Genomic DNA, 18,527 nt, shown 5'->3' with positions numbered 1-18,527 from the left:
ACAATGGCCCTACCGGGCAAACACTTTGGGTTCGCAAGGACTTGGAGTGCCGGGACGGGTTGGCGGATCCAACACTCTGGGTACCTCCGGGTACTTGGGGTTGGTTGAGGACTTGGTGAGCAAACACTTGATATACGTTCTTCGGATGTACTTCGGGTGTCACCTGTTGTCCGAGGCCACTTGCATGGTCAACGGTTGAGGTGGTAATGGCGGGTCGGTGCTGTAGGGTGCCGGCCTGTTGGCTGCCTTGGCCGGGTTGGTTGGTTAACACTTGATTGAGCTTGCACCCGAGGGTAATGGCACTTGAAGGTGGGTACCGGCCGGCTGACCTGGTGTGATGGTTGGTTGGTGAACACTTGGCGGTACTTGCACTTGGCTGTGCTTGGACTTGAAGGTGGGATCCGGCTGGCCTAGGCCATTGGTGGTTGGTTGGTGGGTTAGCCCTTAGCTGGGCTGGCTGGCTGGCTGGCCATCGGTGGTGTGGTGTGGTGTGGTGTGTGGAGTCGAGCATCGCGCGCCGTTGCCTTCTTCGGAGTGTTGTAGGTACGCAAGTGCTTGCAATGCAAAGAGGTTGGTGATGGAGTGACATTGCCTTCACCATGGAGTTGCGGGTACTTAGGTACTTGCAAGGAGATGGTGGTATGGTGGTGTTGCGTGTGTGGTGTTCGATTAGAAAGATATAATTTCTAAGTCCGGATTAGTGCTGTCAGTGGGGCCGCCGCTAACAGGTCCTGCACGGCCACCGTGGGGCTTGACTTGGCGCTATTCCGGACTTGGGGCGATCACGATGTCCCCGTGCGGGACTTAGAAGATGGAAGAACACAAGTACCCTTATCCCATGACTTGTGAGCGATTGGCATACGTTACCACATGAAGAGAAAAATTGGCTAAGTCCCGGATCCATATTATTTGAAGAGAAAAATCGGCTAAGTCCCGGATCCATATTATATGAAGAGAAAAATCGGCTAAGTCCAGGATCCATATCGTATGAAGAGAAATATCGGCTAAGTCCAGGATCCATATATAATAACCTAATAATCGGCTAAGTCCAGGATCCGTATTATATGAAGAGAAAAATCGGCTAAGTCCAGGATCCATATATAATAACCTAATAATCGGCTAAGTCCAGGATCCATATTATATGAAGAGAAAAATCGGCTAAGTCCAGGATCCATATATAATAACCTAAAAATCGGCTAAGTCCAGGATCCATATAATATGATGAGAAAAATCGGCTAAGTCCCAGATTGGGTCTGTCAGACATACACTTTCAAGTTACCACACAAGCAAGCAAGAAGGCCGTGTGAAGGATCCATATGACATGAAGAGAAAAATTGGCTAAGTCCCAGATTGGGTCTGTCAGAAATACACTTCCAAGTTACCACACAAGCAAGCAAGATGGTCTAGTGTTGGATCCATATGATATGAAGAGAAAAATCGGCTAAGTCCAGGATCCATATAATATGAAGAGAAAAATCGGCTAAGTCCCAGATTGGGTCTGTCAGAAATACACTTCCAAGTTACCACACAAGCAAGCAAGATGGCCTAGTGATGGATCCATATGATATGAAGAGAAAAATCGGCTAAGTCCCAGATTGGGTCTGTCAGAAATACACTTCCAAGTTACCACACAAGCAAGCAAGATGGCCTAGTGATGGATCCATATGATATGAAGAGAAAAATCGGCTAAGTCCAGGATCCATATAATATGAAGAGAAAAATCGGCTAAGTCCCAGATTGGGTCTGTCAGAAATACACTTCCAAGTTACCACACAAGCAAGCAAGATGGCCTAGTGATGGATCCATATGATATGAAGAGAAAAATCGGCTAAGTCCCAGATTGGGTCTGTCAGAAATACACTTCCAAGTTACCACACAAGCAAGCAAGATGGCCTAGTGATGGATCCATATAATATGAAGAGAAAAATCGGCTAAGTCCCAGATTGGGTCTGTCAGAAATACACTTCCAAGTTACCACACAAGCAAGCAAGATGGCCTAGTGATGGATCCATATAATATGAAGAGAAAAATCGGCTAAGTCCCAGATTGGGTCTGTCAGAAATACACTTCCAAGTTACCACACAAGCAAGCAAGATGGCCTAGTGACGGAACCATATAATATGAAGAGAAAAATCGGCTAAGTCCGAGATTGGGTCGGTCGGAAATACACTATCAAGTTACCACACAAGCAAGCAAGATGGCCTAATGATGGATCCATATAATATGAAGAGAAAAATCGGCTAAGTCCAAGATTGGGTCTGTCAGAAATACACTATCAAGTTACCACACAAGCAAGCAAGATGGCCTAGTGATGGATCCATATTATATGAAGAGAAAAATCGGCTAAGTCCGAGATTGGGTCGGTCGGAAATACACTATCAAGTTACCACACAAGCAAGCAAGATGGCCTAGTGATTGATCCATATAATATGAAAAGAAAAATCGGCTAAGTCCAAGATTGGGTCTGTCAGACATACACTTTCAAGTTACCACACAAGCAAGCAAGATGGCCTAGTGATTGATCCATATGATTTGAAGAGAAAAATCGGCTAAGTCCGAGATTGGGTCTGTCAGACATACACTACCAAGTTACCTTACAAGCAAGCAAGATGGCCTAATGATGGATCCATATGATATGAAGAGAAAAATCGGCTAAGTCCGAGATTGGGTCTGTCAGAAATACACTTTCAAGTTACCACACAAGCAAGCAAGATGGCCTAGTGATGGATCCATATAATATGAAGAGAAAAATCTTCTAAGTCCGAGATTGGGTCTGTCGGAAATACACTTTCAAGTTACCACACAAGCAAGCAAGTTACCACATGAAGAGAAAGCCGGCAAAGTCCGGGAATGTTACCACATGAACTGGAAAATGGGCAAAAACCTACCTTCACAGGCAACGTGAATAACTAAGGCTGTAGACATCGGATCGACAAGCCAAAGACTGATATGGAAAGGAAATGAGTAGTACTAGCTTTCCTGAGAGTTGCAGAGCTTAGACTGCATATGAACGAAAGTTATTAAGCGTCAAAGTCAGAGAAGTTACCCAAAGGAACACAAGTTCCAACTTAGAGCATGTATACCGCCTAGACGGTAAGAGGTACGGCCAGGCTGAGGAATAAGGAAATGTTGACCAACATGTTCCCTAACTATCCCCCGAAGACCGCAAAGCAATCCAACATCAACCAAGAAAGTTATAGCCCGATCAAGGAAACACCTACTTTGCACCGATATTGCACCAAATACATGTACCAAGCACCTTCGGTTGCATACCTGCAGGGGCTTACCATAGTAGGCCATGGAAGACCGATATACCGAACATAATCACTTTCTATCTCCTCGGGTGTTTGAGATAGCGCTTTGCGGTACAAGAACGAAAGTTAGACTATATCTTGATGCATCTTTTTGCCCAAGATCACAAGACCCTATCTACCAAGGCAAGAAAGTTGTGTGGGGACAAAATGTCCAAAAGTGCCCAAAGTGGCACACTTGAACCATATATTCGAGAAAAACACAAGTGTGGGCCCGAGCTAGCAAGTTGAAATGTTCTGACCGTCAGTAGCCCTAGTTGAGGTGCACTTATCATTATATGAGGCCAACGTGCCAGCTAGTCTCTAAAGGGGCGATATGGGTGTTCCAAGGTTTGTACCCAATTGAGGAAAAAACAGGGTAAGGTACGGTGTACCGCGAATAACTCGGGCTATAGATGTCCGATCGATGAGTTTGGCATATGTATGGAAAGGTCTCGACGAGACCTAACTACCCTGAAAGTATGAAGGCAAAGACTTGAATGACCGGGAAGTTATTAAGTGCACAAGTGGTAAAGTTGCACCAAAGTCCATGTTACCCGAAGTGGTACATGAACACCCAATATTCGACCAAAACACAAGTTTAGAGACGAGCTAGCGAGCTACATTGTTCAGACCGTCAGTAGCCCGCATCAAGACACGCATTTAATTATACGGGGCCTAGCCGCTAGCTCGACTCGAAGTCGGTCATATGGTTGGTTGATGGTTTGGACCGACCACGTGGTGTACCAAGGTGATGTACCTTTCATGAATTAAAACTCTGGCTGTATGGCACTGAGCGACAAGCTATGGTGTGATTTGGAATAGTCTTGAGTGGGACTATTTAGGAAAAATGCGAACAAAAAATCACAAAGTCCTTGGGCGAAGCTATTAGCGAAACATAGAGCAAATTGGTACCAAAAACTATGGAAATGGGACTTGAGTCAAAAATAACCGCAAGTTGGAGAAGAGATAGCAAGCTTGCGTAGAACAATTATATTTGGTGCATGGTATCACCAACAAAAAAGTATATGGGGCCAAGGTGCTGGCTGGCCTCCAAAGTGGAGATATGGGCGATCCAAAGTTTGTACCCAAGTACGAACAAGTATGGAAAAAACAGGGTAAGGTACCAAGTACCATTAATAACTTCGGCTGTAGATGGCCGAGTGAGGCAAACGGCTCACCGTTGGAAAGGTCTTGGGGAGACCTATCTACCCTGAAAGTTTTATGAGGCTGAGTTGAAAGACCACGGAGATATTAGGTGATGATGGTCCAATTCGGGGACCAAGTCGCAGGAAATGGCACTTGACCAAAATCACCCTTGGAAGGTGAATACCGGCTTACCGGTAAGAGATAGCGACTTGGCGTAGAATATTCATAAGTTGGGCGTGTAGAGACGCAACTTTCATTATATGGGGGCAACCCGGTCAGGGTGCTCCAAGTCGGTCGTTTGGTCGGTATATGGTTTGGGCCGACCACATGGTGTACCAAGTTGAGGTATCTTTCATGAATTATAACTCGGTCAGTTTGCCACCGAGCGACAAGTTGCGGTGTGTTTTGGAATGGTCTTGAGTGGGACTATCAAGCAAAAATACAAACAGAATATCAGCTTGTCCATGGCCGAAGCTATTAGTGAAACATATAGCAAAATGGGTCCGAAAACGAATGAAATGGGACTTGGACCAAGAATAACGGCAAGTTAGAGAAGAGATAGCAAGTTGGCGTAGAACAATTATATTTAGTGCATGGTATGACCAAGAAAAAAGTATATGGGGCAAAGGTGCTGGCTGGCCTCCAAAGTGGAGATATGGGCGATACAAAGTTTGTACCCAAGTATGGCAAAAACTGGTAGAGGTACCTTTCATGAATTACTGCTCAGGCTGTATGGCACTTAGCGGGACGCTTGGCTCTGGTATGGAATAGTCTTGAGTGGGACTATCAAGGAAAAATACGAACAAAAAATCACCATGTCCACGGACGAAGGTATTAGCGAAACTTAGAGCGAAATTGCGACCAAGTCGCTGGAAATGGCCCTTGGACCAAGTATACCGTCAAGGCGGTACGAGATAGCGAGTTGACGTGCAACATTTATAAGTTTGCCTACAAGAGACAAAAGTTTAGTTATATGGGGCCAACCCGCTCAGGGTTGTCCAAGTCGGTCATATGGCTGATCGAAATTTTCGACCAAGTACTGAGAAAACAGGGTAAGGTACCGTGTACCTCGAATAACTTCGGCTGTAGATGTCCGAGCGAGGCGAACGGCATAGCGTTGGAAAGGTCTTGAGGTGCTCTAGACACCCTGAAAGTATGAGAAAGCTATCTGGAAAACTTGTGGAGATATTAGAGAAACATAGGGCCCAAAAGATACCAAGTCGCAGGAAATGGGCCCTCCATGAACACCCTAAAATCCCAATTACGGCTAAGTTGCAGGCCAGCTAGCGAAGTGAAATGTTCTAGGCATAACTAGAACACGTTAATGCGCAACTTTTTGAATCAGAACTTTTTTCGATATCTGGCCCCCAAAGGGGGGATATGGGCGATCAAAGGATTTTTCCAAGTTTCGGTACTTTTTACGGTATCGCTCATAGCTCCGGCTGTATGCAAGCAAATGACAATCTAAGACATGATTTGGAAAGGTATTGAGCAGTACTAACTTACGTTAGAACACAGCGAAGCGCTATCGGTTCATGGCAAGGCCGATATAAGCAGTCAAAGATGAAAAATGTTGACAAAATGAACAAAAATTACCTTGGTACGCGAATAGCGGCCAGGGATGAAGAGGTACGAAGGTGGTGTAGAAGAATTATAATTAGGGCTTGGTACGCTCTAAAAGTTTGCCGAAGACCGCAAAGCGCTCAGACCCATAGAAAGTGGCCATTTGGGCCGAACAGTGCGTGCAAAGAGGTGAAAATGCAAAAATTGCACTTTGGGGGGCGATTTGCGGGGGGAAGGAGGGGTCGGAGGGCAAAATGTCTCTTGACCAAAAAGTCTTATCTCGTCGAGATCTACAACATTGCCGAAGACCGCAAAGCGCTAGCTCGCAATCGAAAAATCGAGAATATGAAAATTTTCTAAGTCTTGGGCTCCCTAAGGAAAAGTTTCAAAAATCACGTTTGTCCCCAATTTTGAAGGGGAAGGAGTCGGTTCCGGGGCATGGTGTCTTCGGCAAAAAGTCTTATCTTTTTGCGTACTTTCGACTAGTTCAATAAAAATTTTTGACCCAAAATTTGTTCGGCGGACCCCTAGGTCGAAAAACCCGAAAAAAGTCGAAAAAAGTCGAAAATGTCGAAAAATGAGAAAACCTCATATTCGGACTCTACACGAGCCCCAGATATTGAAAAGTGAAATCCGCGGTCGATTTGGAACAAAAAATTGACCTAGGCAAAGTTGTATGGAGGTAGGGACCCCTGAGAAAAAAGTTTGGTCCCGAGGCTCCTTGGACCACCAAGTCCCTAGGTCGGACCAAAATCGGAAAAAATCCGACCAAAGTCGAAAGTGTCGAAAATTTTAAAAAACCCCTTTTGGGGCCCTATGGCCTCCCTAGATAATGAAAAGTGAGGTCCGCGGCCGATCCGGAAGAAAAACTTGACCTAGGCAAACTTGTATGACGGTGGGGACCCAAAAAAATTTCGATGAGTGTAGTTTAGACAGGCCGGAAAATGTATCGGTGGTCCGTATCAAGGGACGTCTTTTAGTTCCATGGGGTGGTGGTCGTCGAACAAAGTCGCCTAGGTCGACCACCAGAAAGACCAGTCGTGTTGTAATGGATGTTTTGACCACTTTACTAGGGAAACCTAGTAGGTCGAAGCAAATTTGGGGTTCGAGATGAGTTGGTGAAAGTTGGTCCAACCTAGGTGTGCTTGGTGGAGGTTGACCATGAAAGTAGAGCATGATAGGAATGACCATAACTTTGGTTCTAGATGTCGGATCGGTACACTTTCGGCAGTTTTGGAAAGGTGAAGGCCTGCTCTAGCTATGTTTCCTACCAAGCTGAGCGCCTACTAGTGACCCGGAGGAGGTATTAAGGGTCAAAGGCAAAAAGGGGTACCCTAAAGTGCATGTGACCAAGAAAATGGGAAAAACGGTATCGCCTATAGCTCAGGCTGTATGGCTCGGATCGGAAAGCTTGGATATGCGTTGGAAAGGTCTTGACGAGCGCTAGCTATGTGTCCTACCAAGCGAAGCGCTAGGTGTTGAGCAAGTCGGTCATATTAGAGGGCAAAGGTGAAAAATGGTGGTTTAGAGGCGAAAATTCACCTTATGATCGAAAATAGCGGGCGAACGATAAGAGCTACGAACACGGCGTAGAACAATCATAAGTACGTTACCACAAGACCTAACTTTGGCCAATATAGAGCGAGAAGATCGGAGGTACCCATCAGGGTGATATGGCTGGTTCAAAGTTGGACCAAAACGAGACTTGAGAAATGGGTTGAAACACGGTATCGCGAATAACTCAGGCTGTATGGAACGGATCGACAAGCTAAGATCAGTGTTGGAAAGGTCGAACCGAGCGCTAACTATAATCCCAAACAACCGAAGCGCTAAGTGTTGAGCAAAACTGAGTTATTAAGCGACAAAGTGGAAAAATAATACCAAAATTTCCAAAAATCACACAAGACCAAGAATACCGAGCAGGCGGTAAGAGATAGCGGGTTGACGTAGAATACTTATAAGTTTGCCTCTACGAGACCTAAAAGTCGTCCATAGACAGCGAGAAGATCGGACCACTCTGGAAGGGTGATACGAGTGGTCAAAAATTGGCAAAAATGAAACATGGCTAAAATGGATTTGACTTGTGCACCGTATAGCTCCGGCTGTATGGCATGGATTGTTAAGCTAGGATATGTTTTGGAAAGGTAACACCCAGCGCTAGATACGACTGGAAGAAAGCAAAGCGCTAACTAGCATGATTTGGAAGTTATTAAGTGTCAAAGTCGAAAAATGTTACCAAAATTGAAACTCGAGTACATTGGGCCAAAAAGTACAAGTTGTGAAATTTGGACTTACGAGTAAAATACCGAGCAGGCGGTAAGAGATAGAGACTTGGTGTAGAACAATTATATGTTGGGCATGTTATAACCTATATTTGGCCCGAACATAGTGACGAGATCGGTGGTACCCAAAAGGGTGGTACAGGTGTTAGATGGTTTTCCCAGAGCATAAGCTCCACATGATATGGAAAACGGGAAACATCATAACTTCGGCTGTATGGCATGGAATGGAACGAACAAGGTATCGATGGAAAGAGAAAAGGTAGCGCTAACTATAATTTCTACCAAGCAAAGCGCTAGCATGTGACCGTTCGGGTGTTATTGTGAGTCAAAGTCAGAAATTGTTACCACGAGAGGCGAAAATCCGACTAAGTCCATGAATACCGGGCTGGCGGTAAGAGATACGGCTTGGCCGTAGAACATTTATAAGTTGGCCAATACAAGACCTAAGTTTCGTCCATAGACGACAAGAAGATCGAAGATACGTGAAGGTGAGATATGGGCGTCCCAAAGTGGGCCTTTGAAAAAGTGACAAACTTCCCTTATAACAGCATACACCAAATATCTCTGGCTCTATGGCACCGAATAAGAAGTTGAGGTCAGCGATAGAAAGGTGATAGTCAGCGCTAAATATCATACGAACAGAGTGAAGCGCTAAAGGGAAAGGATCTTGGTGATATAAGGTGACAAAGTCGAGAAAAGTTGCCTCAAAATCATGAAAAATGTGAAAAAATGGCTAAGTCCCGGGTGCCTTAAGGGCAGGTTGATCGAATGTACCGAGCTGGCGGTACGAGATAGAGACTTGGTGTAGAACAATTATATGTTTGGCATGGCAAGACCTACATTTGGTCAATACAAAAAGAGAAGATCAAAGAAACCCGTAAGGGTGATATTTGTGTCCAAAGGTAAAAAGCACTAAGTCTTGGGAAACTTATATGAAGAAAAAGGACCCTGATGGGTCATATAGGATGGATCGAAAAATCGGCTAAGTCCCAAAATGGGGATGTCAGAACTACACTCAAATGTTACCACACCAAGCAAGGCAAACTTATATGAAGCAAAGGACCCTGATGGGTCATATGGTATTGGTCGAAAAATCGGCTAAGTCCCAAAATGGGGATGTCAGAACTACACTCATGTGTTACCACACCAAGCAAGGCAAACTTATATGAAGCAAAGGACCCTGATGGGTCATATGGTATTTTACGAAAAATCGGCTAAGTCCCAAAATGATGATGTCAGAACTACACTCAAATGTTACCATACCAAGCAAGGCAAACTTATATGAAGGAAAGGACCCATATGAGTCATATGGTATTTTACGAAAAATCGGCTAAGTCCCAAAATGAGGATGTCAGAACTACACTAAAAAGTTACCACACCAGGCAAGGCAAAGTACCTAGGTGAACCCTAGGAAGAAACACGGACCAAGTCAGATGGCCTAAGACAATAGAACAAGTGACCTAGGCAAAGTTGTATGGCGCTGAGGACCCTGAAAAATCTGGTTAGTGTAGTTTAGACAGGGTAGGTTTTTGGGTCGGCCGAACCCCCTTATTTTGGGTTTTGGCCTCATCAAGAAGCTACACCTAGGCAAACTGCCTAGGGTGAAAGTGCGAAGACCAATCGAATAGTAAGACAAGTTTTGACCGATCGCCCTAGGCAAGCTTGTATGAAGAAAGGGACCCTAAGGGTCATATGGAAATACATGAAAAATCGGCTAAGTCCCAAAATTGGGATGTCAGAACTACACTAAAAAGTTACCACATCAAGCAAGGCAAACTACCTAGGTGAACCCTAGCAAGAAACACGGACCAAGTCAGATGGCCTAAGTCAAGAGTGCAAGTGACCTAGGCAAAGTTGTATGACGGTGAGGACCCTGAAAAATCTGGTTAGTGTAGTTTAGACAGGGGAGGTTTTTGGGTCGGCTGAACCTCCTTATTTTGGGTTTTGACCTCCTCAAGAAGCTACACCTAGGCAAACTGCCTAGGGTGAAAGTGCGAAGACCAATCGAATAGTAAGACAAGTTTTGACCGATCGCCCTAGGCAAGCTTGTATGAAGAAAGGGACCCTATGGGTCATATGGAAATACATGAAAAATCGGCTAAGTCCCAAAATTGGGATGTCTGAACTACACTAAAAAGTTACCACATCAAGCAAGGCAAAGTACCTAGGTGAACCCTAGCAAGAAACACGGACCAAGTCAGATGGCCTAAGTCAAGAGAACAAGTGACCTAGGCAAAGTTGTATGAAGGTGAGGACCCTGAAAAATCTGGTTAGTGTAGTTTAGACAGGGGAGGTTTTTGGGTCGGCTGAACCTCCTTATTTCGGGTTTTGGCCTCCTCAAGAAGACAGACCTAGGCGAATTGCCTAGGGTGAAAGTGCGAAGACCAATCGAATAGTAAGACAAGTTTTGACCGATCGCCCTAGGCAAGCTTGTATGAAGAAAGGGACCCTATGGGTCATATGGAAATACATGAAAAATCGGCTAAGTCCCAAAATTGGGATGTCTGAACTACACTAAAAAGTTACCACATCAAGCAAGGGAAAGTACCTAGGTGAACCCTAGGAAGAAACACGGACCAAGTCAGATGGCCTAAGTCAAGAGTACAAGTGACCTAGGCAAAGTTGTATGGCGCTGAGGACCCTGAAAAATCGGGTTAGTGTAGTTCAGACAGGGGAGGTTTCAGGGTCGGCTGGACCTCCTTATTTCGGGTTTTGGCCTCCTCAAGAAGACAGACCTAGGCGAATTGCCTAGGGTGAAAGTGCGAAGACCAATCGAATAGTAAGACAAGTTTTGACCGATCGCCCTAGGCAAGCTTGTATGAAGAAAGGGACCCTATGGGTCATATGGAAATATACGAAAAATCGGCTAAGTCCCGAAATTGGGATGTCTGAACTACACTAAAAAGTTACCACATCAAGCAAGGCAAAGTACCTAGGTGAACCCTAGGAAGAAACACGGACCAAGTCAGATGGCCTAAGTCAAGAGTACAAGTGACCTAGGCAAAGTTGTATGGCGCTGAGGACCCTGAAAAATCGGGTTAGTGTAGTTAAGACAGGGGAGGTTTCAGGGTCGGCCAGACCTCCTTATTTCGGGTTTTGGCCTCCTCAAGAAGACAGACCTAGGCGAATTGCCTAGGGTGAAACTGCGAAGACCAATCGAATAGTAAGACAAGTTTTGACCGATCGCCCTAGGCAAGCTTGTATGAAGAAAGGGACCCTTAGGGTCATATGGAAATACATGAAAAATCGGCTAAGTCCCAAAATTGGGATGTCAGAACTACACTAAAAAGTTACCACATCAAGCAAGGCAAAGTACCTAGGTGAACCCTAGGAAGAAACACGGACCAAGTCAGATGGCCTAAGTCAAGAGTATAAGTGACCTAGGCAAAGTTGTATGGCGCTGAGGACCCTGAAAAATCGGGTTAGTGTAGTTAAGACAGGGGAGGTTTCAGGGTCGGCCAGACCTCCTTATTTCGGGTTTTGGCCTCCTCAAGAAGACAGACCTAGGCGAATTGCCTAGGGTGAAACTGCGAAGACCAATCGAATAGTAAGACAAGTTTTGACCGATCGCCCTAGGCAAGCTTGTATGAAGAAAGGGACCCTATGGGTCATATGGAAATTCATGAAAAATCGGCTAAGTCCCAAAATTGGGATGTCAGAACTACACTATAAAGTTACCACATTAGCAAGGCAGACTTGTATGAAGAACGGGACCCAGGTGAAAGTAGCAAATATCCCAAACCGAACATGTATATTATACACACAAGAGTACGAACATAAAGGAACACGGACCAAGCGTGCCGAGAGAATCGGTACTATAGAGCCCTCGTGGTTCTACACAAAGACTTTATGTTAGGGGTTCAAGCCCCATAGTACTCAAACGGTGACAGTAGCAAATATCCCAAACCGAACATGAATATTATACACACAAGAGTACGAACATAAAGGAACACGGACCAAGCGTGCCGAGAGAATCGGTACTATAGAGCCCTCGTGGTTCTACACAAAGACTTTATGTTAGGGGTTCAAGCCCCATAGTACTCAAACGGTGACAGTAGCAAATATCCAAAAACGAACTGGAATTTACATTCTGTTGGTCATGCGGTCGTCCAAAGGGGTCTAGTATCCTGGGATGACAAGCATCACGGGCACAGTCTCGTATCAAAACAGTCGAAGAGGCCCGCGAAAGCTTGCTTTCCATGGCTATGCGATGCACAAATTGAGTTTCTCCGTAGTTATACACAGCGCACAGGTGAAAGTAGCAAATATCCCAAATGGAACATGAATTTTATACACACAAGAGTACAAACATAAAGGAACACGGACCAAGCGTACCGAGAGAATCGGTACTAGAGCCCTTGTGGTTCTACATTGAGAGCCCTCGTGGTTCTACATAGATACTTTATGTTAGGGGTTCCAACCCCATAGTACTAGAACGGTGGAAGTAGCAAATAAACCGAACGTGGAATTTACTTTCTGATGGTCATGCGGTCGTCCAAAGGGGTCTAGTATCCTGGGATGACAAGCATCACGGGCACAGCTCGTATCAAAACAGTCGAAGAGGCCCGCGAAAGCTTGCTTTCCATGGCTATGCGATGCACAAATTGAGTTTACTCACCGTAGTATAAAACGAACGAACCGAACCTATCCGAGTAGGGATAATGGGCGCAGTAACATACTTCTGTGACCCAGCGAGAGTTGAACGAGGTGACATGAACTGTCAGTGGCTTATATCAGATGGGATACATACATGAGATTGCTTTCAAATCTACACTCGAAAACCTAACCAAGTAAAAGCGAACGTGGGGAGGATTCGAAACTGGTAACGAAATCTTAAGCTGGAAAGAGTCATCACTATGGATACATATTATGCGAAACCAATCAAGTGCTCATTACTGATCCAAAACCGAAGAGCACTAGTGAACACCTTAATCTCACCCTAGTTCACATCCAAGTGATCGACCACGTGTGTGAAGCAAAGACCAATCGAATTCCTCAATGGACCGAACACTATGAACAAATGGCCAAAAACGTTATAACTATCCAAACATACTACTATCTAGCGAAAGTCATCACGATGGAACCATACCATGATCTTTAACCTATAGCGCTCACCATATTCCTACCCAGAGTGCAAGTGAACAGATTGCCCACCCTTACCCAGTTCACAACCACGTGATCGACTAACATACCGAGGTTACCACAAGTCAAAGTTATACGTTTACAAGCGCAAGACCAATCGAAAACCCCGAAAGCAATCTCGACCCAAAATGTATTATCCGTGAGTGTAGTCGAGTCTCGTACTCGTCATCTGTAATCGTCGGATAGAATATCCAGTACACGGTTGTCTTTCCAAATGAAATCTACATACAGAACTCGCTCTTGGCAAATGGGTGGCAATGGCGCAATCAGGAGCGAGTTCCCGTCCGGGTGCCAAGTGATTGGCAAATGTCTGGGGGAAAGCAACCATATATTGATTTGTCTGTTAGTGTACTGGGTGTTTGAGGTATGTAGTATCCACGCTTGGTTGGGTGTGTCAGAGGACCATGGATGCGTTCACAACCCCAATTGGGGTACATCGGGAATGATTTTGTGGAACCGATGTGCCCGGCACACACTAAGTTTTGTTGCAAGTTAATAGTGTGCCATGTCCGGGGGGGTTGTGATTAAACTCTGGTGAATTGCGTACTGTGGTGATTGGGGTATGAAAGCCCCGCAGTTGCAATGATCGGACGCGCCTAGCGTGTCCTTTAGTTGATGGTAGGGAAATGAAGGCCCTTGTCAGCTCACCTAAGTATTCATGGAAGTTTGGCATAAGGTCGCTGTGGTAGGGGTATGAAGGCCCCGTCAGCGCATGCACAATCGGGCGCACGTGCGCTTAGCGGAGTCGAATGCCGCTCAAGTGCCTGTCCGGTGCATCGGGTGTGTGTGATACGAGGGCAATGAGGTTCGCACGGGGGCTCGCCTCCCGTGTGCTACCGGACTTGACAACATATAGAACGTGGTGTTTGCTCCTCCGGGTGCAATGGGACAATGAACATTCGAACGCAAAGTCGGAATTCTGGTTGATCCTACCAGTAATATACGCTCGTCTCAAAGGTTAAGCCATGCATGTCTAAGTACAAACAGATTTAATGTGAAACCGCATAAGGCTCAGTATAACAGCTATAATTTACGAGATCATCAACCTAGTTACTTGGATAACTGTGGAAAATCTAGAGCTAATACATGCAACATGCCAGGACCCTCGCGGGAACTGGTGCACTTATTAGTCAAACCAATCGCGGGTTCTCCGTGTCATTGAGTTGAAGTCTGGATAATGATGCTGATCGTATGGTCTCGCACCGACGACAGATCTCGCAAATATCTGCCCTATCAACTATGGATGGTAGTATAGAGGACTACCATGGTTGCAACGGGTAACGGGGAATCAGGGTTCGATTCCGGAGAGGGAGCCTGAGAAATGGCTACCACATCCAAGGAAGGCAGCAGGCGCGTAAATTACCCAATCCCGGGACGGGGAGGTAGTGACGAGAAATAACAATATGAAACTCTTTAATGATGTTTCATAATTGGAATGAGTAGAGCATAAATCCTTCTACGAGGATCAAGTGGAGGGCAAGTCTGGTGCCAGCAGCCGCGGTAATTCCAGCTCCACTAGCGTATATTAAAATTGTTGCGGTTAAAACGTTCGAAGTTGATACTTGTCCAACACAGTCCGGCTCCGCCGACCCGGTCAACCCGTGGTCGGTGGGCCAAGTCGGAATCTGGTTGCGACTCAATGGTGTGGTAGGGCACCAAGTCTGTGTCATGGTGTGCCCTTCAACGGGTGCAAGTGTAACATAGAGCTCGACCGCTCACGTTTACCTTGAACAAATTAGAGTGCTTAAAGCAGGGTGCCCAAACGCCCTAGAATAATCTTGCATGGAATAATGGAATACGACCTTGGTCTAATCTTTCATTGGTTTGTACTCAGACCGGAGGTAATGATTAACAGAAGTAGTTGGGGACACTAGTATTACGGCGCGAGAGGTGAAATTCGTAGACCGTCGTAAGACTAACTAAAGCGAAGGCATTTGTCAAGGATGCTTTCTTTAATCAAGAACGAAAGTTAGAGGATCGAAGGCGATTAGATACCGCCCTAGTTCTAACCGTAAACGATGCCAACTAGCAATTGGGAGACGCTACAACCAGGTGCTCTCAGTAGCTTCCGGGAAACCAAAGTCAGGTTCCGGGGGAAGTATGGTTGCAAAGTTGAAACTTAAAGGAATTGACGGAAGGGCACCACAATGAAATGGAGCTTGCGGTTCAATTTGACTCAACACGGGAAAACTTACCAGGTCCGAACTTATGGAGGTGAGACAGATTAATAGCTCTTTCTCAAATTTAAGGGTAGTGGTGCATGGCCGTTCTTAGTTCGTGGATTGATTTGTCTGGTTAATTCCGATAACGAACGTGACTCACATATGCTAACTAGAACGCAGTCAGCGTTAATGCGTCGATGCCGATTGGAACGGGTTAGGACCTTTCGGTGGAGTATGACCTGACACCTTCGCTGTTCGTGTGCGCAAGTGCACTTACGGTACGCTGCTTAGCAGGACAATTTGTGTTTAGCAAAATGAGATCGAGCGATAACAGGTCCGTGATGCCCTTAGATGTTCTGGGCTACACGCGTGCTACAATGTGGGTAGCAGCGTGTCTCCTATTCCGAGAGGAACGGGAAATCACTCAAATACTCACTTAGTAGGGATTATGGATTGCAATGGTCCATATGAACTCGGAACTTCTAGTAAGTGCTGGTCATCAGCCAGCGTTGAATACGTCCCTGCCCTTTGTACACACCGCCCGTCGCTACTACCGATGGATTATTTAGTGAGGTCTTTGGAGATGATCGTTCGCTGGATCCTCGTGAACCGCGTCTGCTTTATCGAAGTTGACCGAACTTGATGATTTAGAGGAAGTAAAAGTCGTAACAAGGTTTCCGTAGGTGAACCTGCGGAAGGATCATTAGTGGCCAAGTGATCCTTCCAGAAGTCCGAACCTGCGGGTTGAGACTTCGGCACAAGTTGCCATATGATAATTGACGAAACACTATAGAAGTCCGAACCTGCGGGTTGAGACTTAGGCACAAGTTGCCATATGAACATTGACGAAACACTATGAAGTCCGAACCTGCGGGTTGAGACTTAGGCACAAGTTGCCTTATACATGACTTCGAACAAATACACAAGTCCGAACCTGCGGGTTGAGACTTAGGCACAAGTTGCCATATGAAAGTTGACGAAACACTAACAAGTCCGAACCTGCGGGTTGAGACTTAGGCACACGTTGCCTTATACATGACTTCGAACAAATACACAAGTCCGAACCTGCGGGTTGAGACTTAGGCACAAGTTGCCTTATACATACATTGGCCGAATAAACAGAAGTCCGAACCTGCGGGTTGAGACTTAGGCACAAGTTGCCATATTATATTCGATCAAACACTAAGTAGTCCGAACCTGCGGGTTGAGACTCAAGACCGTAACAAGATGTCACTATACAAGTCCGAACCTAAGGGTTGAGACTTAATGCGATCTAGATACCAAGTTGACATCCAATACCTGTTGAGCAAAACCAAAGATTCCCTGTTCTCGAATGATTACACTATATAACAGGGAATCATGAAGAAATCAAGCAAGCGTGAAACAAAGTCATCACTTGGGCATGCTCGATAGCCAACCACATGACCTTAACCTAAGAGAGCATGCAAACCACATGATACCTATAAACGATTAACCCGCCCTAGTTCAATCGTTCACCAAGTGATGACTTCAGTATGGCTAAGAGAAAAACTTTTAAATGGGAAAAACTCTAAGTCCGAACCTCCGGGTTGAGACTTCCGCGTCGGAGGTGGGCGCACCTCCTATCCGAAAGATGATGAATCAGGGGTGTTCGGTCAGCAATGGTCGGATGCCCCGTCGTAGTCCAACTATGACAATCAAAGTCAAGACCTCCGGGTTGAGACTTTCCGCGAGTACAAGCATAAAGGAACACGGACCAAGCCGTACCGAGAGAATCGGTACTAGAGCCCTCGTGGTTCTACATTGAGAGAGCCCTCGTGGTTCTCATTAGGGGCTTTATGCAAGTCGTACTCAATACTGTGGTGTGAAGTATAAAGTATAGTCTTCGCCTGGTCCACGCTGCTTCGGCGGTCCTGGGTAAGATAGTTAATTCTAGCTTGCCCTATAGTGGAATGAGGACACTTAATGCTTCGTCTTTTAGCGGCGGCTAGACTCCTCCTCACGGGGAACGAGTTGACGCGCACAGCGGCGGCTTACGCACTATGGCAATCATGGATGCCTGAAGATTCCGTGAAGTTCTCCCCTGGTCCACGCTGCCTCGGCAGTCCTGGGTAAAATGGAATATTTCCAGCTTGCCCTATAGTGGAAGAGGACTATCCAACAATACAAAGTCAAGACCTCCGGGTTGAGACTTTCCGCGTCGGTGGTGTCGCGCACCGCCTATCCGAAAGATGGTGTAACAGGGGTGTTCGATCAGCAATGGTCGGATGCCCCGTCATAGTCCAACTATGACAACCAAAGTCAAGACCTCCGGGTTGAGACTTTCCGCGTCCGGAGGTACGCGTACCGCCTACCCGAAAGATGGTGTGCTTCTGGGGTATTCGATGAGTCGGATACCCCGTCGTAGTCCAACTATGACAATCAAAGTCAAGACCTCCGGGTTGAGACTTCCGCGTCCGGAGGTACGCGTACCGCCTACCCGAAAGATGGTGTGCTTCTGGGGTATTCGATGAGTCGGATACCCCGTCGTAGTCCAACTATGACAATCAAAGTCAAGACCTCCGGGTTGAGACTTCCGCGTCCGGAGGTACGCGTACCGCCTACCCGAAAGATGGTGAATCAGGGGTGTTCGATCAGCAATGGTCGGATGCCCCGTCGTAGTCCAACTATGACAATCAAAGTCAAGACCTCCGGGTTGAGACTTTCTAAGAGTACAAGCATAAAGGAACACGGACCAAGCCGTACCGAGAGAATCGGTACTAGAGCCCTCGTGGTTCTACATTGAGAGAGCCCTCGTGGTTCTCATTAGGGGCTTTATGCAAGTCGTACTCAATACTGTGGTGTGAAGTATAAAGTATAGAGTCCTCCACTGGTCCACGCTGCTCCGGCGGTCCTGGGTAAGATAGTTCATTCTAGCTTGCCCTATGTGGAAGAGGACTCAATACCCTACCTGTTGAGCT

Source organism: Anopheles coustani (genome assembly GCF_943734705.1).
Source record: "Anopheles coustani chromosome X unlocalized genomic scaffold, idAnoCousDA_361_x.2 X_unloc_28, whole genome shotgun sequence".
NCBI classification, from domain to species: Eukaryota; Metazoa; Arthropoda; class Insecta; order Diptera; family Culicidae; genus Anopheles; species Anopheles coustani.
Note: the sequence above shows the minus strand (reverse complement) of the source record.